Consider the following 27165-nt stretch of genomic DNA (forward strand, 5'->3'; position numbering starts at 1 on the left):
AAATTCTTGGAAAAGTATCTTCCAGGCTTTCTGGATTCTGGAAAGACAGAAGGATAAGATAATTATTAAGCCCCCGTTGGCTAAATCCTAAAGCAAGATAAAGATTCGCTATCTCTTGTCTTGTCAGAAATTTTCCTCCTGAGCCATTCTAGGGTGGTGCCCATCACTGCTGAGAATGACCAGACCACAGCTGATAGAACATTTACAAACCACAGTGTTGTCTTCTCATGTCCCCCAGAGTACATCAGAGCATGTGTCCCAATCGAATTCCCTTCCTGGTGAATGTGTATGCAAACCACATGCTGCGCAAGGACATACAGCATTCCATATTTCAGAAAACAATAATACAATCAATGATAAGGCACTTCCATACATGGCACTTCCTTTGATTCTTACAATATTTATCATGTTTGGTAAAAAAAGCATTATTACTCCGAATTTGGAAACAGAGACTCAGAGATTAAGTAACATTCTAAAAGTCATGCGGCTAATGATTATCAGGAGGACAGATAGATATCAGATCTAATGCTAATCCACTGCACATGTTATTTTCAACTTTCTGATTGCTTATGTAAGGGAGTAGGATTAAATGGTAAAAGGTCAACTTCTAGTATTATATAATTTCATAATTTCCAGCAATAAGGCAACTGAGTGATACTGCTGAATAGGCGGTAATTGCCAGTCCGAGTGAATTGTGTTATTAGGTTACATGAGAGCTGCTCCCGTAACCAACATCATATAATTTAACTATTAAAGATTGTTTATACAAATATTAGCCAGGCATTGTGGCTCACGCCTGTACTCCCGGCTACATGGGAGGCTGAGGCAGAAGAATTGCTTGAAACTGGGAAGTGGAGATCGCGCCACTGCACTCCCGCCTGGGTGACGGAGCGAGACACTGTCTCAAATAAATAAATAAATAAATAAATAAATAAATAAATAAATAAAAGATTTGTATCATTTTTTACAGTGATATGTCAGAAATATTTTACCACTCCCACAGTAGGCAATAATTTAGGCAGCACATTGATTTCAATGAAATTTTAACTTTTTCTTACCTTTACCATATTAGTATTGAGTTATATGTCTCCCATTGATAAAATGAATGCTTCTATTACTTTTTTTTGAAGATTTAAAATGTCAGCAGATTATAGCTTTCAATGTATTTTTCCTTAGAGATGACTAACATAGCTGATTACTCTCTAAAAATACAGTGAATCTAAGTCATACTTTACAGCTGATAAAGTAAAAAGAAAAAAGTAATCAAGTGAAGCACTCTGAATTTAAGAGCAGTTTTAATGCAGTTCTGGTAATTCTGGGAGCTAAATTTACTTCCGAAATTGTTAGCTTAAAAAAGTCTTTACTTAGCCCAGGTTATCTAGAAAAGAATATCATTATAGTATTAAGAGTTAGGTTAAACACTCCCTATTGAAGGATTTTTTCTTATGGTAACAAATACTATGTTGTATTCTAAATGAAAAATAAAATGTGATGCCTTTGATAAATGACTTGGTATCTGAAAATGAGTTTGAAATTAAATAATAAAAGATAAGCAGAATGATAATCTGTAATAATTAGATTCTTTTATAGAAACACACATTTTAAAGATTTCGCTATTAAAAATGGCCTCATATGTTAAGGCATAAAAAGATTAGCTTTATAAGACAACAATATCAAATCTTTCAACCAATTCTTTTTAGAAATTTAACATGGAAGTAATTATAAATAGTTATTCAGACTTTTTATTCTTATATTCTGTGCAGTTAGGCTTGTGGCACATGCTACTTTTGGCAAAGTTTTTGGTCCTGAACCTTGGATTTGGGCCCTTAAATTTGTAATGACAGATAATGATCAAGTTAGGGGGCATAAATCTAGGTTTTAGAGATGATGCCAGCTCCTGTCATTACAAGAATTTCTACAAATTCTCAAGATGTCTGTAATTGAAGTTATTAATAGCTTCAAGCTGAAGTTGAGCTGACCTTCCAGGAGCCACCTCTTCTTTGTAAAAGGTACAAGAACAAGCTCCTATGACTTTTTAACTACAAAGATCTGCTTTTCATTTATAATATAAAGGCATTGTTCTTTAAGTATTTGTAAGAGTTCTTAATCTCAGTCAATGCTACAAAATATCTGTATTATGGTAAGAATAATGAGATTTTATAGGGGATTTTCGCATAGAATTTCTTATAATACTGTGAAACAAAAAGAAATTTTGCAAAGTTTTTACTCTGCTTCCTACATTTGTTTGATTTTTAGTTTTCTAAAAGGAAGTAGTTTGAATGCCCAAGACAATCACATATAGACACTCACATACAAAATATTGCACAATTTCAAGGATTCATAGACCTCCCTTGAAAGTTAAGATTGGCCTCTGGATTCCAGTTAATGACTCTACTAGAGGTACTTCCAAATATACTGCTACCTATCAGAGCTGAACACAGGAACATTTTTGGTTTCCCAGAAATTTATCTTTTTATATTTATCCTTGTTTTTCCCTTGCCATACTTTTCTCAATACTAATTTGGGTTACGGCACTGTATATGTGAACAATATCCTAAATCCTTTTTAAAAATAATTTTCTTAAATTTCATTTTAAATTAGGAGTTTCTTTGGTACAGTTAAGGAAAATAAGTCAATTGACTAATTTTTTTGAAGTAGCAAATGTAGTGGTGGCATGTAGCAGTAGAAAATATATAGGTTTTAGCATAAATCAGATCTGATTTCAAATACTGTCTCTGTTACTTTCAAACATCTTTAGAAAATGTAGTAATCTCTGTAATAATTATGTCCTTAACTTATAGTTGGTGGACACAGATGTTAGCTTTTTTTTTTTTAATTATTATTATACTTTAAGTTTTAGGGTACATGTGCACAATGTGCAGGTTAGTTGCATATGTATACATGTGCTATGCTGGTGTGCTGCACCCATTATTACAGAATTTAGGCTAGAAAATGGTTATATGGAAGTAATCATACAGAGATTCAAATAAAATTTTTGCTGACTGTAAAAAAAAAAAAGAAAAAAAGAAAATGTAGTAATCTCTGAAGTCAGTTTCTTAACCTCTAAATTGTGAAAATGACTTTACTAAATGTCTCTTATTTGCCATACATCATGCTAAGTTATTTGTATAAGATATGCATTGTCTAGTTCCTTTGAAAATCTATGAAAAGTTATTATTTACATCTTGCAACTGTGAATATTGAAGCACAGAATCATTAGTAAGCTTGTCCAAGATTAATACAGCTAATACATAGTAGAGTAGAGATGGAAATCCAGGTCCAATTTAACTACAAAACTTCAAAATATACTGACTTGTGAATATTAAACATGTGAAAATCCAACTAGAGTAATAGAATATATTAAAAATAATGAGCAAAACCCATAGCTAAGAAATTTAAGTCATAAGTTCATAGAATCTCTGCTTTTAAGATCAACCCTTTCTGATATTATTGCCACCACCACACTGCATTGATATAAGATGAAGATTAAGAGACATTGTAGAAAATGTTACGAAAAAGGAAAACACACACACACACACACACACACACACACACACACACACACCCCACATTCCATCTGCCGGTCTCCCTTTTTGGTAGGTGGCATGCTTTTCTTCTGAAAACCAGTGTAGGAAGCCCAAGGAGAATGCCTTATAAGTGTGGAGTGCCTGTTAAATGAAGAAATTAAATTTGTTTCTTGGTTGGATGTCTATTTAGCCATCAGACTTCCTGCTCTCTGTGCTACCAAAGCTTTGGTAAAGAAAATTAGGGATGGAGGTTTTGTTATGATTTTCAGGCTGAGAGAAGAAAGAGATAAAGACAGTACCCTCTCAATGTTTGTTCCTGCAGCATCTGCTCTGGGACCTCACCGAATGGCTGGATAATAGGCAGAGCCATGGTTTTACAGGGGACCATAGGAGTGTGGGTCACAGATGTACATTTTTCAGAGGAATGCAATACAAGGCTGCCGGATAGGCTGAAGTGTGTGGTTTTATTTCACTAGGGAGCACCAATGTGCAGGTGAGCTGTGTGTGAGTGAGCCTTTCACGTACAGAGCCCTATAAGTCAATATCAAGTCCATAGAAAGTAGGCAGGTTGAGAAGTGTGCACCAATTAAAGAGAGGACAAGTTTTGCCATGGGCCATCATCTAAGAAGCCTGTTTCCCATACCCCTCCACCCAACTCCCACTTTTCTAGAAAGACACACACTAGGGAAAATGTAAGGTACTGATTTGGAAACCAGAACATTCACCCTTTCATCCCCTACCCCCACCACATACACATTTTCAAACCTCCACGCCACTAGAGTTTAACTTCCTGGAGGCTGAGGGGGTAGGAAAACAATAGTGATTGTCTTAATAATAAATAGTGTTTTAATAATAAAAAGTGATAATAAAAAGCTCCATAAGGCTTCAGCCATGGGGTAGGAGTTTTACACAATTATTTTAGTTTCAGTCATGGGGTAGGACTTCCAGATAGATGTGTTCCCCAAGTTTTTCAGTGATAAACCTGTAAACAGTCAAAAGAATACACAATTAGTGCAGTCTTTGGAAAAAATAAAACCATTATATATTTATGTATTAGTGTTGATGCTCCTCAATAAATTAACTACAAATTAGTTGATGTATATGAAGTGTTTGGGTGGTTGTTGTAATTAAATCTGAGTTGGTAACTAGCCACATATTCTTATTCCATTTCAATTTCTACTTAGGTCTCAGAATATAATTTGTTATGGAAACAAATCATTCTTCACGTACAGAGTATGTGGAAAGTAATGAATTGACCTGTGGGTCAAGGTCCTGACTTGTTTAAAATTCATTCAAAATGGTTGGTTGATCAGAATCAAAAGTCCTGACTTACAGGTATAGGTTCTGTAGTGGTCCCTCAACCATTTACAAAGGCGGAGAAGGTTTAGTAAAATATTTTTCTTTGGCATAGGCTGATCTCAAAAGACCATTTAAAAAAAGAAGTTATCAATCCTTTGATAAACTGCTGCATAGCTGAGCCAGAGGAATAAAAGTTGTTAGTATTTGATGATCTGAAAGGAGCTTGAGGGTGGGAAAATATTTCTAGCCTGGCAATATTAAAAAAACACTCAGTAATTTGAAAATTTCTATCACTGCCTCAAGCAACTTTAGACTCTCAAATGTATAATAAATATGTTTATTTCTGGGTTTAGAACAGATTATACAATAAATATTGGTAAGAACAACGTATAAAAATCTCATTTGTAACTGAATATTTATAGACCCAATTTATGTGTCTTGGGTGAAAGTACATCTAAAGAAACATCCTACTCTTTCACATGTCAAATTGTAATGTTATTTTAGAATCACGGAGGTAATAAATACAGTACATGAAGTAGTCTTTTGTATTTGGGGATTAGGACTATCCTAATGTTTTTGAAATCTTTATAGCATAAAAAGTAGACATTTTACATTTGCTTATTCAAGTAAGAAAAGTCTTACTCTCAGCAGTGGATTTTTTTTCTTGCAATGGCACATTCTGCCATGTATGCATTTTTAATTTTTTTTTACAGAAACGTAGTTTACAATGCTTAAAAAGTATTATATCTAATATAAACAATTATCGGATATCGTATTTAAATATAAATGTTGAAGAGGGATTTGGAAGCATAAAGGAAGAGAAAGATAAACAGGCCTATTAGTTGCCATATTGTAAAAAATCTCATATAGCTATTGTAACAGATTTTTAGGCTTAATATTTTTCCTTTAGTATGATGAACTTCTCTTTAACGTGTATCTTACCTTTTTTTTTTTAGCTTGAGTGGAGACAAGGCCTTTGTGGGCACAGTGTTAACTGCAGAAACTACTTTGCCCAATGTGTACAATCTGGAGCATGGGGAAGAAAAAACAGGAAAACTAATACTGTTTTGTGAATCTTCATGTAAAACTCTGACTTTTAAATTATTATCATAAGATGAAATATTTGAATGGTCAGGAGGCAAAGAGGTTAAAAGATTAATTGTGAGGTGACTATGAGCTAGGACATATTCCCAGCTGAAACCAAGAAAGACATAAAAACAAATAGTAAAACATTGCTTTTGCTGTCAAAAATAAAGCAGAAGTTTCTTTCACAGATTCATTATATTGTGGGGCCCTAAACACACTCATAAAGTTGATCTATAATTGAATATTCAAACAGTTTCTTAACTGCTATCCTACCATCTGGAAATTAATAAGAAATGAATAAAGTAATATATTATTAAAATTAAAAGCAACATCAGGAATGGCATGCTGGCAGGTAAAACAGCACCCAAGGAATATTTCAGAGTCAGCTCTGTACCGATAAAAGTATAGTATTTGGTAAGAATTCTGATGATTAACCATATTATGGCACACATTTTCTTTCTCTTATAACCTTCTAATTTTTACTACTTTATTTTTTTATTTTTATTTATTTTTTATTTTTATTTATTATTTTATTTATTTTTATTTTATTTATTTTTATTTAATTTTTCACTTTATCTAGAGATAAAGTGAAAGCTACTAGAGTAATAATACTGACAAACTAAGACTGAATCCCATCAGGCAAATAATAAGTAATAGTTGATGGAGACACTGATGGGAACATAAAGAAAGCTTTTAGCAGAATAACGATGAACACTGGTTTTTTGTTTTAGAAATTATAATAAGAACCATTTGACCATGATGATTCCACATGTACCCAAGCTTCATTAAAACACTCTGTGAAAATGAGGTGATTTTAAAGACAAATAAGATTGTGATTAATAATTGTTCACATCCTTTTATTTTTTACATGGCTATTTCAACCCAAAACATTTGTTGTAATGCCCAGGTGGCATTAACTTGTATGGAACACCGTGTAATTCATTTATACATCCTTTCAATTAATATTTGTCATAAGCCTAAATGTGCAAGTCACTAGGGTGCAAAGTGAACTAGATAAATTATTTGTTTAGTGAAGTTTACATTCTAGTGGAGGTAAAGATCTCAAAACAAATTTTAAGAAATATATAACATATCAAATAATAAGTACAATCAAAGAAATAACAAAGCAGGATAAGGCTTCGAGATTGGTGGCAGTGGAGGGGTGCTATTTCATATAGAATGATCTGGGAAGTTCTCTTTGATATTATGACATTTGAGAAGAGACCCAAAGGAAGTGAGGACCTAAGCCAGTGGATATTTGGGGTACAGCATGATGGACAGAGAGGAAGAGGAAGTTCAAGGTCTTGAGACAAGAGCATACTTGGCCTGTTGGAGTGACAAGAGGCCAGTGTAGCTGGAGCTGAGTAAGGGGGCAATGTAGAAAATGAACTCAGAGCAGTGAGGAGGGAAGAGCCTATTAAGAGGGAACGTGTAAGCCTTGCAGGGGACTTGGCTTTTCCTATTGAAGAGACAGTAAGCATTGGATGGTTTTGCAGAGAAGAGTGATGGGATCTACCGCTTCTTAGAAGGATTACTCTAGCTGCTGGGCTGAGAATAAACAATATTTGCTCAAAGATAAAAGTTAAAAGACCCATGAATAGACTATTGCAACGGTCTCAGCAAGAGAAGACGGTGATTTGTTCATGGTGTGTAGTTGTAGCAGTGGAGGTAGAGAGAAGTGATAAAATATTGAATAGGTTTCCAAGGGTGAGCTGACAAAAATATGCTGATAGATTAAGTCAGCATATTTAATGCTAGCATGTAAATGGCACAGAAGATCAAGGATGAGTCTGAGACTTTTTGCCCAAAAACTGGAAGGATGAAATAGCCTTTCACTAAGATAGAAAAAGAGGATTGGCCTTTAGGGGTGGAACTGGAGATCAAACAGAATTTGGGCTTATTAGGTTTGACATGCCTATTTAACATCCAAGACAAAATGTAAATTAGACAGTGAAGTATAATGTAGAAACTAGCAATAATGTAGAACACATTGTCAATTGATTATAGTTTACTTGAGAAGTTAAAAGTAAAAGCACAGTAAAGAATTCAGAAACACTACAATGCAATTAAAATGTATAATGAAATTAAATATGTAAGTGTCCAAAGAACTCTCTTAACTTCAAGGTATCTTCAAAATACCCCCCAAAAAATTAACCCTTAATTTGTATTTACAAAAAGAGCTCCATGGCTTGTAAGAGAAATCTGTATTACAAAAATGTGAAAATTAGCCTCCCAAAATTATGGAGGTTAAAGATTTCTGCTTAAAAATAAAAATGAAAATCCTATACCTTGCCTTGAAATCATTAGTTCACCAGCTTTTCTAACTTCTTATTTTCTTAAAAAGACCTTACTTAAATGAATATGCTGCTTTGTAAGTTAATAGGGCATAAACCAAATTAAATCACCATGTCGGAAATTGTTCCCCTGTTTTAGCACACGCATAGGATTTTACCTGAAAATTTCCAGAATGTCAGATAGTCAGCTCTACAAAATCCAACTGAGGGCAATTAAAGGAAAATATTTTTCTTTCCAACTTGAAAGAAACTAGTGTTAGAACAACCATGAAAGCCTGTTCAAAGTAATATTGAGCAATATTTGTAGAAAAGGGATACCAATTTTTTCCTTAAAATAAATATGGTAAAATAATTATGAGGATATCTGAGATGACTTTGCTACTGAAAAGGAAGAGGAATTTAAGAAATAAGTATCAAGTTGCTGGGCCTTCGGACAAATAATCAGTTACAACAGAAAGGGCCAAGAACGTGGAAACATGATTTTTTTAAATGAAGGATTGTATTTGGAGATAGGGTTAGAAAAAATAGATTAAAAATGGGGGTTAACTGCCTCCCAATGACTCTTCAAGGAGACAACCACCATCCCCAGCTACACGGCTTTCAGAGAGATTCTATTTATATAAGCAAATACATACTTTTTTTAAAAAAAAGTAGAAGTAAGTCCTGGTGCAGTGGCTCACAAAAGAAAATGGGGGCTAATAATACTTTAACACGTAAAATAAATGCCCTAAATTACCTGTTAGAGTTATGACTAAGCCTTGATCCTTTAGCATCAACTAAAATCAATACAGAGGGAAATGAACCATCTCTTTTTCTTGATATAGATATCTTCTCTTAAATAGTCCAGTGCAATTGCAAATACTGGTTTAACTACAGAAACGAATGTAAGTAATTGTCTGTAAGTGTGGTTCTCATTCACACTTGTATATATACATATGTTCCTTTTAGAGCTGCCTATGACTTACTTTCAGAAAGTCTTAGAAAGCAGGATAACACTAACTGGAAACAAATCTGTATTTATGGACATAATATGTGACTCACCCTCTGCTCAGAGAAGCAAATCCCAACATGTTATACATAATGATTCATTTTAGGGCTCCCTTTACATAAATATCACCATATACTACTGGAACATGAGCATCTATTGAATCAGATGAACATAAATCTAAAATTATTTTGAATAGCCTAGTAAAATCTGTTTTATAGTCTATAAATGTCCCATTAATTACCAGGAAGGAATAGATGTATCTTTATGTATCTAGTAGATGAATATAATTAGCAAATTCTTGAGACCTACAAAAAATGCTCTTGGAAAAATCTTCAAAAGTTACAGTTATGAGGGAATAAATGCCTGTACCCTTCCCATCACATCTTTATCAGGAACTAATCTAAGCAGAGTTGGGTACAATTTCAGTTGAAAATGGGAATATATATGATTTCTTATAATTATTTTATTACTTTACCTTGAGTTTGAGACATTTTTTCTTGGCCCATTTTTATTTTTAATTTCTTAATTTTTAACTTTTGTTGGTACATAATAGGTGTATTATTTATGGGACACATAAGATATTTTGATACAAGTATACAATTCATCAATAATAAGATTAGGGTAAATAGGGTATCTATCATCTCAGGCATTTATCCTTTTGTGTTATGAACAATCCAGTTATACTCTTTTAGTTATTTTTAAATGCACATAAATTATTGTTGACTGTAGTCACCCTGCTGAGCTATCAAATACTAGATCTTATTTATTCTATCTGTATATTTGTACCCATGAACTATCCCCCACTTTTCCCCATCCCTGCCCCCACTATCCTTCCCAGCCTCTGATAACCATCATTCTACTCTCTATCTCCATGAATTCAATTTTGTAAAATTTTAGCTACCACAGATAAGCGAGAATATGCAAAGTTTATCCTTCTATGCCTGGCTTATTTCACTTAAGAAAATGACTTCTATTTACATCTATGTTGTTGAAAATCACAGGATCTTATTCTTTTTTTGTGGCTGAATAGTACTCAATTGCATATATGTATCAATTTCCTTTATCCATTCTTCAATTGATGGACATGTGGGTTGCTTTCAAATGTTGGCTATTGTGAATAGTGCTACAATAAACACGAGACTGAAGATATCTCTTTGATACACTGATTTCGTTTCTTTTGTGTATATATCTCTCAGTGAGATTGCTCGATCATATGGTAACTCTACTTTTAGTTTTTAGGGGAATCTCCAAACAGTTCTCCATAGTGGTTGTAATAATTTGTATTCCCACCAACAGTGTATGAGGGTTCCCTTTTCTCTGCATCATCGCTAGCATTCATTATTGCCTATCTTCTAGATAAAATCCATTTTAACTGGGGTGGGATGATATCTTACTGTAGTTTTAATTTGCATTTCTCTGATGGTCAGTGATGTTGGGCACCTGTTTGTCATTTGTATGTCTTCTTTTGAGAAATGTCTATTCAGGTTTTTGCCTATTTTAAAATCATATTATTACATTTTTTTCCTTTAGAGTTGTTTGAGCTGCTATATATTTTGGTTAGTAAGCCCTTGTCAGATGAGTAGTTTGCAAATATTTCCCCCTAGTCTGTAGGTTGTGTCTTCACTTTGTTTATTGTTTCCTTTGCAGTGCAGAAGCTTTTCAACTCAATGTGATTCCATTTGTCCATTTTTGCTTTGTTTGCCTGTGTTGTGGGATATTAGTCAAGAAATTTTTGCAGAGTCCAATATCCTAGAGAATTTACCTAATGTTTTCTTTAAGTAGTTTCATAATTTGAGATATTATATTTCAGTCTTGAATTTATTTTTATTTAAATTTTTGTATATGGTGCAAGATAGGGGTCTAGTTTTTTTCTTCTGCATATGCATAGCCAGTTTTCCCAGCATTTTAACCATTTATCGAACAGACTGTCCTTTCACCAATGTATGTTCTTGGCACCTTTGTTGAAAATGAGTTTACTGTACATGTATGGATTTGTTTCTGCGTTCTCAATTATGTTCCATTGGTCTGTGTGTCGATTTTTGTGCCAGTACCATGCTGCTTTGGTTACTATAGCTCTGCAGTATAATTTGAAGTCAGATAATGTGATTACTCCAGTTTTTGTTCGTTTGTTTCTTTTTTGTTTTTACTTAGAATAGCTCTGGCTATTCTGGGCCTTTTGTGGCTCAGTACAAATTTTAGAATTATTTTTTTCTATTTCAGTGAAGACTGCCATTGGTATTTTTATAGGGATTGCATTGAATTTGTAGATTGCTTTGAGTAGTATGAACATTTTAAAAAATATTGATTCTTCCAATGCACAAACATGAAATATTCTTGCATTTTTTTGTGAACTCTTCAATTTCTTGCACCAATGTTTTATATTGTTATTATAGAGATCTCTCTTCTTTGGTTAAGTTAATTTTTAGGTATTTAATTTTATTTGTAGCTATTATAAATGGGATCACTTTTTTATTTCTTTTTCAGATTGTTCACTGTTGGCATATAGAAAATGCTACTGGTTTGTGTATCTTGATTGTGTATCCTGCAAATTTTTTGAAATGTGTTTATCAGGTCTAATAGTTTTCTTGTGGAGTATTTAGGTTTTTCCAAATATAAAATCATATTGTCTGCAAAGAAGGATAATTTTACTTCTTCCTTTCCAATTTGGACATCCTTTATTTATTTCTTTTGTCTGATTACTCTAACTAGAAGAACTATGTTGAATAACAGTGGGGAAAGTGAAAAATTTTTCTTGGGGTCCAGATCTTAGAAGAAAGGCTTTCAGTGGGTCCCCAGTTAGTATGATACCAGTTGTGAATCTGTCATATATGGCTCTTGTTATACTGAGGTAGGTTCCTTCTATACCCAGATTTTGGTGATTTTATCATGAAGGAGTGTTGAATTTTATCAATTTTTTTTTTCATAATCAATTGAAATGATCATATGGTTTTAGGCCTTCACTCTATTAGTTATTGATTGACTTGCATATATTAAACCATCCTTGTAACACAGGTATAAATCTCACTTGGTTATAATAAATAGTCTTTTTAGTTTATTGTTGAATTTAGTTTGCTAGTATTTTGTTGTGGATTTTGCATCAATATTCATCAGAAATATTGGCTTGTAATTTTCTTTCTTTTTTTTTTTTGATGTGTCTGGTTTTGGTATCAGAGTTATACCGGTATTGTAGAGTTTGGAAATATTTCTTCCTCTTCTATTTCTCAGAAGAGTTTGAGTAGGATTGGTATTAGTTCTTCTTCAAATGTTTGGCAAATTTCAGGAGTGAAGCCATCGGGTCTTGGGCTTTTCTATGCTGGGAGAGCTTTTATTATGGCTTTGATCTCATTAATTGTTATTGGTCTGTTCAGGTTTTGGATTTCTTCATGTTCTATTTTGGTAAATTATATGTGTCTAGAAATGCATCCATTTTTTCTAGATTAATCAATTTATTGGAATATATCTGCCCATAGTAGACTCTAATATTTGCATTTCTGTGGTAATGGTTATAATATTTCTCTGTCATCTCAAATTTTAAATATTTGGGTCTTTCTTTTTTTTAGCAGTTAGTCTGGCTAAAGATTTTCCAGGTTTGTTTAACTTTTCAAAAAAACAACTTTTCATTTTGTTGATCTTTTGTATTGTTTTCTTAATTTTAAATTAATTTATTTCTGCTCTGATCTTAATTATTTCTTTTCTTCTACTAATTTGGGGTTTGTTTGCTCTGGGTTTTCTAGTTCTTTAAGATGCATCATCAGGTTGTGTATTTGTTTTTTTTCTTTTCATATGTAAGATTAGAGCTATGAACTTTCATCTTACTACTGCTTTTGCTGTATCACATAGGTTTTTGTATGTTGGGTTTCCATTATCATTTGTCTCAATAAATTTTTAAATTTCCTTTAAATTTCTTTATTAACCCACTGATCATTCAGGAGTATATTGTTGTATTAGTTCATATTCACGCTGCTGATAAACATATACCTGAGACTCGGAAGAAAAGATGTTTAATTGGACTTACAGTTCCATATGGCTGGGGAGGCCTCAGAATCATGGTTGGAGGTGAAAGGCACTTCTTACATGGTGGTGGCAAGAGAAAAATGAGGAAGAAGCAAAAGCAGAAACCCCTGATAAACCCATCAGATCTCATGAGACTTATTCACTATCACATGAATACCATGGGAAAGACCCACTCCCGTGATTCAATTACCTCCTGCTGGGTCCCTCCCACAATAATGGGAATTCTGGGAGATACAATTCAAGATGAGATTTGAATCCCAAACCATATCATTCCACCCCTGGCTGCTCCAAATCTCATGTCTTCACCTTTCAAAACCAATCATGCCTTCCAAACAGTCCCCCAAAGTCTTAACTCATTTCAGCATTAACCCAAAAGTGCACAGTCCAAAGTTTCATCTGAGACAAGGCAAGTCCCTTCCACCTATGAGCCTGTAAAATCAAAAGCAAGCTAGTTACTTCCTAGATACAATGAGAGTACAGGAATTGGGTAAACACAGCCATTGAAAATGGGAGAAATTGGCCAAAACAAAGGGGTTACAGGGCCCATGCAAGTCCAAAATCCAGCAGGGCCATCAAATTTTAAAGCTCCAAGATGATCTTTGACTTCAGGTCTCATATCCAGGTCACACTGATGCAACAGGTGGGTTCCCATGGTCTTGGGCAGCTCCATCCCTGTGCCTTTGCAGGGTACAGCCTCCCTCCTAGCTGCTTTCACAGGCTGGTGTTGAGTGTCTGTGGCTTTTCCAGACACATGGTGCAAGCTGACAGTGGATCTATCATTCTGGGGTCTGGAGGACAGTAGTCTAATTCTCAAAGCCCCACTAGGCAGTGCCCCAGTAGGGACTCTGTGTGGGAGCGCCAACCCCACATTTCCCTCCTGCAGTTCCCTAGCAGAGGTTCTCCATGAGGGCCCTGCCCCTATAGCAAACTTTTGCCTGGGCATCCAGGCATTTCAATACATCTTCCGAAATCTAGGCGGAGGTTCCCAAACCTCAATTCTTGACTTCTGTGCACTGCAGGCTTAACACTACATGGAAGCTTCCAAAGTTTGGGCTTCCACCTTCTGAAGCCACAGCCCAAGCTCTATGTTGGCCACTTACAGCCATGGCTGGAGTGGCTGGGACACAGGGCACCAAGTCCCTAGGCTGCATGGACCTGGGGCCCAGTACACAACACCACTTTTTCCTCCTGGGTTTTGGGCCTGTGATGGAAGGGGCTGCCATGAATGTCTCTGACATGGCCTGGAGACATTTTTCCTGTGGTCTTGGGGATTAACATTAGGTACCTTACTACTTATGCAAATTTCTACAGCCAGCTTGAATTTCTCCTCAGAAAATGGGTTTTTCTTTTCTATCGCAGTCAGGCTGCAAATTTTCCAAACTTTCATGCTCTGCTTTTCTTATAAAACAGAATGCCTTTAACAGCACCCAAATTACCTCTTGAATGCTTTGTGGCTTAGAAATTTATTCCACCAGATACCCTAAATAATCTTTCTCAAGTTCAAAGTTTCACAAATCTCTAGGGCAGGGGAAAAATGCCTCCAGTCTCTTTGCTAAAATATAAAAAGAGTCACCTTTGCTCCAGTTCCCAACAAGTTCCTCATCTCCATCTGAGATCATGTCAGCCTGGACCTTATTGTCTACACTGCTATCAGCATTTTGGGCAAAGCCATTCAACAAGTCTCTAGGAAGTTCCAAGCTTTCCCACATTTTCCTCTTTTAAGCCATCCAAACTCTTCCAACCTCTGCCTGTTACCCAGTTCCAAAGTCATTTCCATATTTGGGGGTATCTTTTCAGCAACAACCCAATCTACTGGTACCAATTTACTGTATTAGTTTGTTTTCACGCTGCTGATAAAGACATAACTGAGACTGAGAAGAAACTGGACTTAACAGTTCCACATGGCTGGAGAGGCCTCAGAATCATGATGGAAGGTAAAAGGCACTTCTTACATGGCAGTGGCAAGAGAAAAATGTGGAAGAAGCAAAAGCAGAAACTCCTGATAAATCTATGAGCTCTCATGAGACTTATTCGCTATCATGAGAATAGCATGGAAAAGACCGGCCCCTATGATTCAATTACCTCCCCCTAGGTCCCTCCCACAACACATGAGAATTCTGGAAAATACAATTCAAGTTGAGATTTGAATGGAGACACAGCCAAACCGTATCAATTGTTTAATATCTATGTGTTTGTATAGTTTCCAAAATTCCTCTTGTTATTGATTCATGGTCTTACTCCATTATGGTCAGAGGAGGTACTTAATTTAATTTCAGTTCTTAAATTTTCCTAAGACTTGTTTTGTGGCCTAACATATGCTCTATCCTTGAGAATGATCTGTGTGTTATGATGACAAGATTGTGTATTCTGCAGCCTTTGGATGTAATTACATATTAGGTCCATTTGCTCTAAAGTACAGATTAAGTTCGATGTTTCTTTGTTGATTCTCTGTCTGGAAGATCTGTCCAATGTTGAAAGTGGGATGTTGTATTTATAAGCGGAATGCTGTTATTGTATTGGGGCCTATCTCTCCCTTTACCTCTAATAATATTTGCTTTATATATCTGGATACTCCAGTGTTGAGTGCATATATATTACAATGGTTATGTACTCCTGCTGAGTTGCCATCTTTATTATTATATAATGAAATTTGTCTCTTTTTGTAGCTTTTTTCTTGAGATCTATTTTGTCAGATATAAGTATAGCTACTCCTGCTCTTTGTTTGATTTCCATTGACATGGAATATCTTTTTCCGTTTTTTTTACTTTTTGTCTATCTGTGTCTTTATAAATGAAGTGTGTTTCTTGTTGGAAACAGATTGTTGAGTCTTGTTTTTTTTTTTTTTTTTCAATAAATTCAGTCACCCTATGTCTTTTGATTGAAGAGTTTAGTCTATTTATATTCAATGGTATTAATGATAAGTAAGAACTTACTCCTGCCATTTTACTGTTTTTGGAAGGTTGTTTTGTGGTCTTCTCTTCCTTCTTTACTTCCTTCCTGTCTTCTTTTTTGCAAAGGTGATTTTCTCTGGTTGTAAGTTTTGATTTCTTGCTTTTTATTTTTTTGTATCTCTTGTGTGTTTTTTGATTTGAGGTTACTATAAGGCTTTCAAATCATATCTTATAACCTATTATTTAAAACTTCTGACAACACTGATTACATAAATTAACAAAGAGAAAACTAATGAAAACCCTACACTTTAATTCCTCCCCCCGCTTTTTAATTTTTTGTTGTTTCTATTTGTTGTATTGTACTTTCTATGTCTTGGAAAGTTGTTGTAGCTATTATTTTTGATCGGTTTATCTGTTAGTCTTTCTATTCAAGACATGAATAGTTTACATACCACAATTACAGTGTTACAATATTCTATGGGTTTTGGTGTACTTACTATTACCAGTGACTTTTTTTACCTTCAGATGACACTGTATTGCTCATTAATGTTATTTTCTTTCAGATCGAGGTACTCCCTTTAGCACTTTTTGTAAGGCAGGTCTTGCATTGATGAAATCCCACAGCTTTTGTTTGTCTGGGAAAGACATTTTTTCTCATTCATGTTTGAAGAATATTTTCTCCAAATATACTATTCTAGGATAAAAACTTTTTTCCTTCAGCACTTTAAATGTGGCATTCTACTCTCTCCTGGAATGTAAGGTTTCCACTGAGAATTCTGCGGCCAGATGTATTAAAGCTCCATTGTATGTTATTTATGCCTTTTCAATTGCTGCTTTTAGGATACTTTCTTTATCCTTAACCTTTAGGAGTTTAATTATTAAATATCTTCAGGTAGTCTTGTGTGTATTAAATCTTCTTGGTGTCCTATAAACTCCTTATACTTAAATATTGATATCTTCCTCTAGGTTTGGGGAGTTCTGTGTTATTATCTTTTTCTATGAACTTTATACCCTAGACTCTCTCAACCTCCTCCAATAACTTTCAGGTTTGGCTTTTTGAGGCTATTTTCTAAATCTCGTATGTATGCATGCTTCATTCTTCTTTATTCTTTTTTTCTTTTGTCTCTTCTGTGTATTTTTTAAATAGCCTGTATTCAAACCTAATGATTGTTTTACCAAATCTGTAATTAAGAGACTCTGATGCATTCTTCAATATGTCAATTGCAATTTTCAACTCCAAAATTTCTGCTTGATTATTACTAAATTTTTTAATTTCTTGGTTAAATATATCTGATAGGATTCTGAATTTCTTCTCTGTGTTATCTTGACTTAATCTAAGTTTCCTCAACACAGCTATTTTAGACTGGGCACAGTAGCTCACGCGTATAATCCCAACACTTTGGGAGGCCGAGGTGGGCAAATAACCTGAGGTCAGGAGTTCGAGACCAGCCTGACCATCATGGAGAAACCCCATCTCTACCAAAAATATAAAATTATCCGGGTGTGGTGGCGGGCGTCTGTAATCCCAGCTACCTGGGAGGCTGAGGCAGGAGAATTGCTTGAACCCGGTAGGCAGAAGTTGCAATGAGCTGGGATCACGTCATTGCACTCCAGCCTGGGCAACAAGAGCAAAACTCTATCTCAGAACAAAAACGAAAACAGATATCTTGAATTATCTGTCTGAAAGGATCGGTCCCTGGTTTCTTATTTCATTTGGCAAGGTCATGTTTTCTGGATGGTCTTGATGCTTGTTTTTCAGTGTCTGGGCATTGAAGAATTGGGTGTTTATTGTAGTTTTGCAGTCTGGCCTTATTTGTACTGGTCCTTCTTAGGAAGGCTTTTTGGCTGTTTAAAGAGACTTGAGTGTTATGATCTAACTTTTAGATCACTGCAGCCTTATCTTCTTTAAGGGACACCCCAAGGCCAGTAACACTGTGGCTGTTGCAGACTTGTAGAGGTACCACCTTTGTAATCTTAAATAAGATCCAGAAGAATTATCCAGTTACCAGACAGACACAAGCACCCTTGTGGCAAACACCACTGGGACTGTGCTGGGTCAGACCTGAAGCCAGCACAGCACTTAGTCTTGCCCAAGGCCTGCACGAAACACTGCTTGGCTACTGCCTATGTTTCCTCAAGGCCCTAGAGCTCTACAAACAGCAAGGGGGAAGCTAGCAAGGACTGCATCCTTCCCTTCAGGGTGACAAGTTCCCTCAGGTCTGAGCAGGTCCAGAGATGCCATCCAGGAGCTAAGGCCGTGAATCAGAAACCTTAGAAATCTACATGGTGCCCCATCTACTGTGGCTGAGCTGGCATCCAAATCACAAGACTAAGTCCTTCTCACTCTTCCCTCATTTTTTCCCAAGCAAAGTGGTATCTCCCTGTGTCCACCACGAACACAGTCCTATGGTGGGTACTACCTGGCTACCGCAACATTCATTCAAGGCCCAAGGGCTCTTTAGTCAGCTTGTCATGAATGCTGCTAGGCCTGCCGCTCTTCCTTCAGGGCAGTGGGCTTCCCTCTGATCCAGAGCAGGTTCAGCAATGCTGTCCAAAACCCAAGGCCTGGGACCCAGGATCCTAAGAGCCCACTTGGTAATCTACCCAACTGTGGCTGAGCTGGTACCTGGGCTGGAAGACAAAGTCCCTCTTACTCTTCCCTCTCCCTTTCTCAAGCAGAAAGAATCCCTCCTCCTAGCTGGGAATCTGATGGGTTACACCTGAAGCCAGAATGTCTCTGATTCTCACCCAAGGCCCAGGGTGAGTACTGCCTGGGAACCACTGCTAATTATTCAGGGGCCAGGGGCTCTTTAGTCAGCAGGTAATAAATTCTGCCAGGACTGCTTTATTCCCTTCAAGTCAGTAGGTTCCCTCCTGGACAAGGGTGTGTCTAGAAGCATTGTCCAGGAGTGAGGGACTGGAATGGGGCCTTAGGCGTCTGCCTTCAGCTCAATCGTACTGTGGTTAAGCTGTTGGCCAAGTTGCAAGACAAAGTCCTCTTTACTCTTCCCTCTTCTCTCCTCAAGTGGAGGGAAGGAATCTCTTCAAGAGCTGTGAGCTACTCTGCTTGGGTTTGGGGTAGGGATGGCACAAGGATTCCCTTGGCCACCCAGGCTGGTGCCTCACTTATTCACATGCTCCCCAAATACACAGGCTCTCAGTCTAGCACAGCACCAGGACTTGCCCAGGGATTGCATTCCTTGTTCCTTCAATTCCCTTTTAAGTTTATTTAGAACTCCAGAGCTCTTTATCCCATGATGGCAAGGCTTGCCAGATCTCAGGTTCCAACGACTGAGATGAGTAATTTTCCTCTGGCTATGGATGGTCTAAATGCTTCGTTCATAGGCACTGCCTGAATTCTGCCCACTGTTGCTTTCCACTGTGATAGGAAGCACTGAATTTCAATATAAAGTCCGGCAGTCTCTGTGCTCTCCCTTTCCCAAGCATACAGATTTTTTCTCCATGTCATGTGGCAATGCTGGGGAATGGGGGGGTGGCACTGGTAAATCAAGACTGTCTTTTCTATCCTCTTCAGGGCCTCTTTTAATGATAAGAGGTTGAAACATTGTACTGTAAGTCCTCACCTGATTTTTACATCTCATATGCTTTTTTGTGTGTGGATAGTTGCTCATTTGGGCGTTCCTGTAGGAAGGATGATCAATGAAAGCTATTTGGTCATTTTGCTCCATCTCCCAAAAAAAATGAGACATTTTTGCTAACTCATAATATACTCTGAGTGTGCTGTCTTGATCTCTGCCTTAACTGAGTAGCATCATTAAAATCACTCTAGATGAAAATAGTATTTGTAGTTGAACCAGGATAGATAATCATTTTCATGTGTAAACATTTGGAAGCATTCCCACAATGTATTATAATCTGAAGATTGTTGCATATAGAAGTGTGATGCATGGAACATCACTAGGTGGTAAATAATAACACTGTTGAATATTTCCAGAATGGCTGGATTTGAAGAGTTGGCTTCAAATTGAGGGAAATGCTTATCTTTTCCAAATGGCAATTTGATAGTGGAAAACTAAAAGGAGAGTAAGTGGGGAGCAGAAATAAAAACAGGCATCTCCTACCTCTATCATTGCCCACAATAAACCTTTCACTGTAAGTGTAATGGTGAACTCAAAAAATTTTCCAATACTTCAGTAACTGATCCAGTCATTTGAAGTGGCTGTGAATTATTTCAAGAAAAGAATGGTGTGTTAATCTGATCATGAGACATTATTCTTCTTGCATTGACGTACTTAAAAAGCATATTGGAAACAAACTTCTCTGCTTCAATAACAGCAGGCAGTAAAAAGAGAAAAAAACTTAACACACTTGAAAAGGCTACCTTTTGAAACCACACATGGCTTGCATAAGGATAAAAAATCACTCTGAACATATCATATCCTGTCATCCCAGGTGAACACCCATCTTCTCTTTTCCGTTCTTTTCTATTGTTTACCTTAACTTGGTAGCCTCTAAATCTTTTAATTTTGAAACTCAAAACAAACAACACGTGGAGTTATTTTGTTGTGTAATGAGTAAGAGGAGAGCAAGAACTCTCCTGCTGATTAAAGTGAAAGCAAAAGGATCACGGAGAAAAGAATAGAAGCCTAGTGTTGTATCGGGGTGGTTTCAGTGACCAGGAGTCTTGAACAAGGGTGGAGAAATGAGTTAATATCTGGCAGAGAAAATTGAGTGGTCTGGGAGAAATAAATATATAGAGATATTAAGATGAGGTAAACCCTCCAGTTCTGGGAAACAATCAGTGTTGTTGAGGATAAACCCATCACTCTTGGCTCTGTACAAAAACCTGAACTTGTTCTCTATCAATTGTCAGCTTTTTTTTTTTAATTTACAGAACAAAACCCTATGTCCCATCTTTGTCTTCTCCTCTATTGCCCCCACTTCCCACCCACAAGCTGGGCTCAAGCATAAATGTTTTCCTTTTTCTTTTTATTTTTTATTAATAGTGAAGATTTTGAGGGATATACTCCACATACTTTACAGAAGAGTGGCAAAAACAAAAGAAGCAACAGCAATGCCTCCCAGTGAGCTATTGCTTCATAACTATGTATAATACCTTTTTGGAAAAAAATGGTAATGCTGATTTCTCTGGAATGCATTTTTGTCGGTATGTCTTCTTCATGGAGGAAAAAACTGAGAGGTAAGCTGGTTTTACAACAACTTCTATTTCTTGAATAAAGCATTCACTTCTTCCAATTTTCTGAAGGAAATTATGATTTTCATTGTGTTTGTATGGAGTGTTATGATGTCTCAACAGTTGAATATAACAACTCAAATATCATTAAATAGAACACATGATCCAAAGTTAACCTTTCAGTGTCCCTTGTCACAAACAAAAGTAAACGACAGCATTAAACCCACACTACAGAGAACAATACTTACGGAAAATTCAGTATATGCCAGGTACTGTGCCAAGTGCTTTAAATGGATGCTCTCATTTAGTCCTGGCAATGACTACTGGAAGAGTACACCTTTACTTCCATTTTAAAGGTAGGGAGACAAAAACCCAGAGAGGCTAAGGAATTTGTCAAAAGTTAACCACCAGCAAGTAGTGGAATTGAGATTTGAATAAAGGTATTATTTCAAAACCTTTGCTTTAAACCACTGCATTAAATTATTTTCAGTAAAGAAGTTGGCAAGATTTTGAATGTCAAGGAATTTTATGAAATTATACAAAATAAAACATTCAGAAGGAAGAATGTTATCTGCCTAGCTTGAATCTCCAGCTTCTACTTTAAAAAGGGTGCTTTTCATTCATTTTGGTATTTCAGACACTAAAACTACCCTCCAACTATAATAATGAATATTTACTTACAGTTCAGTATTGACCTTATATTACCTTTGGATTTGGAAAAATTGTCAGTTTTAGTCTACCATTTCTGACTTTTTGTCAGTCACTTCATCCCAGATTGAAGACTTAATTACTTTATCTTAACTTCTGAATGCTATTTCTGTGATAATTTAAATTATTGTTATTTAAAGTTTCTGCAATTTAATTACAAAAGAAATGCTTGATTTACAAATTGATTTTGTTCCAAAAGGTTTATCTGTAGGTCAATTAGAAATTTGGAACATAGTCATTCTTATAAGCGAAGTTTCAAATGAGACTTTGAGTCCCAGGCCAGTCATAAAAACCTTAAAAATTCATAATGAAAGCTGAACTACAGTACTTGTGTTATTACCCTAAGTTCCAAGTCATCAGAGCAGATCAGCAATTGTTCAAAAAAAGTTAGAGTACAGGAGAAAGACAGATTTAATTAAATGCAAATATTTAATAGAAGTTCTTTATTTATAATAAAAAACAACACATAATAAACAACCTAAAGAATATTTTAGATGTTCACATTATAAAACTGTTCAGTAAGTGTGATTGACTGAGTCAATAAATGGAGACATCTGCATCCAATATATTACCCCTGAGGGAGTGGGATAAGAGAGGAGCATTTGCAATAACATGAATCGAGGAATAAACTTTGTGAGAAGATCAGCCACAGTGGCCAGTATGGTATGCATACTTAATTCCACAGGTTCCTTATATACACCAGTGGTCTCCAAAATGTGGTATGCACTTTCCAGCAAGTGTGTAATGCAATACAAATGCAATACACTGGAGTAAAAGAGGAAATCTTTATATATTTTATTTACATATATATTTAATATAAGATAGAAAGGAATTAAGCCCACTTGATATTTAATACTCTGAACCTGAAATCCACATTTGGTCCAGATGGTTTTCTGCCGTGTATTATGTTTGAGATATTGAGGGAAGAGTGGGAGCTACCAGTGGTGTTCTTTTAAAAAATAAATTAAAAAATAAATTATTTTTATTAAAATATACTCAGAGGGCACAAGTCATCAGCATAGATCTTGGTGATTAGTACAAAGTGAGCACATCCAGAATAAAAGGAATCTCACCAGCAGCTCTGCAGCCTCCTCAGGTGCCTTCCCACTGCTGGGTCTCTCCTCTCCCAACAAAGGTAAACATTCTTCTGACTTCTGTCACTACAGCTTAGTTTTGCCTGTTTTTAAACTTGATATATATAAATGGAAGCCTACAGTCCAAACTCATTCATATCTAATTCCTTTTGCTCAACATTATGCTTGTGAGACATCTTTCAAGTCGATGTAAGTATTTTGTTCATTTTAATGACAATATATTATTCCATGGTGGAAATATGTCACAATTTATTTGTTTGTTGTAATACTACTAGAAATTTATACTGTTTCCAATTTGGAGGTTTTAGAAATAATGCTATTCTCAACATTTTTTATACATGTCTTTGATTAATATATGCATGTATTCCTGCTAAGTATATATTTTAGGTGGGATTACTAGGTTCTGGGGAACATACATGTTCTGTTTTCCAAAATGATTATTCCAATTTACATTCCTACCGGCAGTTCATGAGTGCTCCACTTGATTCATATACTCGCCAAAATTTATTATTATTATCTTGTTTTAGCTATTCTGGTGAATATGCTATAATATGTACTGGTGGTTTCAATTTGCATTTTCCAATGAGGTTGATTATCTTTTCACATATTTATTGGCCATTTGGAAATCCTTTTCTATGAAACATTTTTAAGATCTTTTGCTCATTTATAAATGGATTATCTATTTTCATATTGATTTGTAATCATTCTTTACATATTCTGGATATAAGTCCTTTGTCAGTCTTTTTTTTTTCAGATAAATGTATTACAAATACCTTTTTCTACTTGATGGCTTGCCTTTTTCATTTTCTTGTTGGTATGTTTTGATAAAAAGATGTTCTTAATATTAATTAACAACATCTTATTTTATGATTAGTGATTGTTTTACATGCTCTGTTTAACAAATTTTTGTCTACTCTCATGATGGTGAAGATATTCTCTCTTTATATTATCAAAAAGCCTTCTGGTTTTCATTTCACATTTATATCTACCTGAGATTTTTATTTTGTATAGTCAAGCTTTGTTTTTTCTATAAGACTGCTTAGTAAACCCAGTACCATTTCTTGAAAAAACCATTTGTATTCCCTTATTGTGTGTCCTTTTTTGTGTGTATTTGCTTCTATCATTTTTGAACACATTACACTTTATATGTGCCCAATCAAAAGGACTTATGGATTCATTTACTTAAAGAGTAAAATACTATAATATTTCACAAGATGTAGATGATCAGAAAAATCTTTGTTTATTAGTCATTTCATGGCAAAATTCTTAAAGATAAATCAAAAATTTATTTTACGAAAAAAAGTTGTTTCAATTTGCCTACATTTTCCTGTGATGGCCACTGGCTGCCAGTGGTATACTCCAAGAAAGTATTTTTAATAAAATAACCAAACAATATTACTCTTCAAAATGAAGTTGAATTTTAACAAAAATTAAGTAAGTAAATGCTTTTCAAACAAAAACACAGGGATAGTAAATGGATATACATAGAAGGAAATACTTCACTTGTTATATAATTTTTCTGCTGAAATATGTCACAAAAATTCTTTAAAAAATTAAGAATGTAAAACAGCTGGTAAAATAATTTTCTTTGTTTAAAAGTCTTATAAACAAAGAATTTTAGTAATTTTTTATTTCCATAGGTTTTGGGGGAACAGGTGGTACTTGGTTATATGAGTAAGTTATTTAGTAGTGACTTGCGAGATTTTGGTGTACCCATCATTCAAGCACTATACACTGTACCCAGTTTGTAGTCTTTTATCCCTTACCCCCTTTCCACTCTTTCCCCTTGAGTCCCCAAAGTCCACTATGTCATTCTTATGCCTTTGCATCCTCATAGCTTAGCTCCTGCTTATGAGTGAGAACATATGATGTTTGGTTTTCCATTCCTTAGTTGCTTCACTTAGAATAATACTCTCCAATTCCACCTAGGTTGCTGTGAAAGCCATTAATTCATTCCTTTTTATGGCTGAGTAGTATCTCACCATGTATATATACCACAGTTTCTTTATCAACTCATTGACTGATGGGCATTTGGGTTGGTTCCACATTTTTGCAATTGCAAATAAATTTTGAACCACTTGTTTTAATTTGCAACAAGTGGTTCAAAATGTATTTGCAATTGCAAAAATGTGGAACACCTGTCTACTTTCTTTATATATATATATTTTATTATACTTTAAGTTCTAGGGTACATGTTCACAACGTGCAGGTTTGTTACATATGTATACATGTGCCATGTTGGTGTGCTGCACCCATTAACTCGTCATTTACATTAGGTATATCTCCTAATGCTATCCCTCCCCCGGCCTCCCACCCCACAACAGTCCCCAGTGTGTGATGTTCCCCTTCCCGTGTCCAAGTGTTCTCATTGTTCAATTCCCACCTATGAGTGAGAACATGTGGTGTTTGGTTTTTTGTCCTTGTGATAGTTTGCTGAGAATGATGGTTTCCAGCTTCATCCATGTCCCTACAAAGAACATGAACTCATCATTTTCTATGACTGCATTATATTCCATGGTGTATATGTACCACATTTTCTTAATCCAGTCTATCATTGTTGGACATTTGGGTTGGTTCCAAGTCTTTGCTATTGTGAGTAGTGCCTCAATAAACATACGTGTGCATGTATCTTGAAAGCTGAAACTGGATCCCTTCCTTACACCTTATACAAAAATTAATTCCAGGTGGATTAAAGACTTAAATTTTAGACCTAAAACCATAAAAACTCTAGAAGAAAACCTAGGCAATACCATTCAGGACATAGGCATGGACAAGGACTTCATGTCTAAAACACCAAAAGCAATGGCAACAAAAGCCAAAATTGACAAATGGGATCTAATTAAACTAAAGAGCTTCTGCACAGCAACAGAAACTACCATCAGAGTGAACAGGCAACCTACAGAATGGGAGAACATTTTTGCGATCTACTCATCTGACAAAGGGCTAATATCCATCATCTAAAAAGAACACAAGCAAATTTACAAGAAAAAAATTGACTACTTTCATGAATAACTGAGTAACATCAGAAAATACAAAACGTGTTATATAGTGGCTTAAAACAACACTCATTTATTAACTCACAGTTCTGTAAGTCAGAAGTTCAGCACAATATGCCTGGGATATCACAAAGCTGAAGATGTTGAATGGACTGATTCTTATCTGGATGCTCTGGGGGAAAATCTGCTTCCAAGTTCATTCTGTTGGTGGTGTTTATAGGACTGAGGTCCCTGTTTCTTTGTTGAATGTGACCTGGGGGTTGTACTCAGCTCCAGAGATAGCCTGAATTCCTTTCATATGGTCTCATCCCTCTTGAAGCCAGCAATGGTGCCATGAATTCTTTTCATGCTTTGAGTCTCGGACTTCCTCTTCAACCAGCCAGAGAAATTTCTGTGCTTCTTAAAGTGATGACGTGATCAAGTCTTTCCCTCAAAATAATTTTCTTACTTTAAGATCAACTGATTTGGAATCTTATTACATTTGAAAAATTTCTTTACAGCAATGCCTAAACTAGTGTTGAATTGTATGGATTAGCTAGGAGTGCGAGGTACACTAAGGGCTAAGAATCTTAGGGGGCCATCTTCAAATCCTGCCTACCACAGGGGCAACAAGTTACCACAAAATGTTGATTATTAGAGAATAGTGACTTCCTGTATGTAAGACAAGAAATAAATTTGATAGGGTAAATATAAAATGACTTATAAATTGTGAATGTTTCATTTATTACTCATCCAAATATTGCTGCTGCATCAATATAATATCAATAGGTGGGCAATTTAGTTGTCTTTGATTTTTGTGCCAATGTTTAATATTATAAAAATAATAATTTTATACATATGTTTAATTTTGTAATCATGAAGATACATTTGTCCAGAGAAGGATATTCGACTTAATAATTTGTTTTTCTAATTTATAACTTTTACATGTTTAAATTATGGTATAAGGGGAATCCTGGAAATTGACCTGCTCTTCTCCCAATAAATAAGTCATGCTTTTTTTTTAAGGCTAAGTGATTAAGGTGCTTAAATGTGGGACATTTATAGAACAAGACAATTTGTTCCCTGCTATCCTTTGATTCCCTTAGCTTACTTAAGTGTCTCCAAGCCTGCTAA

The 27165-nt window shown here is 35.4% G+C and overlaps 1 long non-coding RNA gene across 1 annotated transcript in view; it reads right to left on the reverse strand.

The window, feature by feature from the left end:
• Window positions 1-26302, reverse strand: part of LOC134761356 (uncharacterized) — an 85675-nt gene extending 59373 nt beyond the window's left edge. Inside the window, exon 1 of the long non-coding RNA XR_010139881.1 lies at window positions 26138-26302. This is a non-coding gene — a long non-coding RNA (uncharacterized LOC134761356). The remainder of the gene's footprint in view (window positions 1-26137) is intronic.
• Window positions 26303-27165: the final 863 nt, after the last annotated feature.

The sequence above is a fragment of the Pongo abelii genome, chromosome 3 (assembly GCF_028885655.2).
Source record: "Pongo abelii isolate AG06213 chromosome 3, NHGRI_mPonAbe1-v2.0_pri, whole genome shotgun sequence".
In the NCBI taxonomy this organism is placed as follows: domain Eukaryota; kingdom Metazoa; phylum Chordata; class Mammalia; order Primates; family Hominidae; genus Pongo; species Pongo abelii.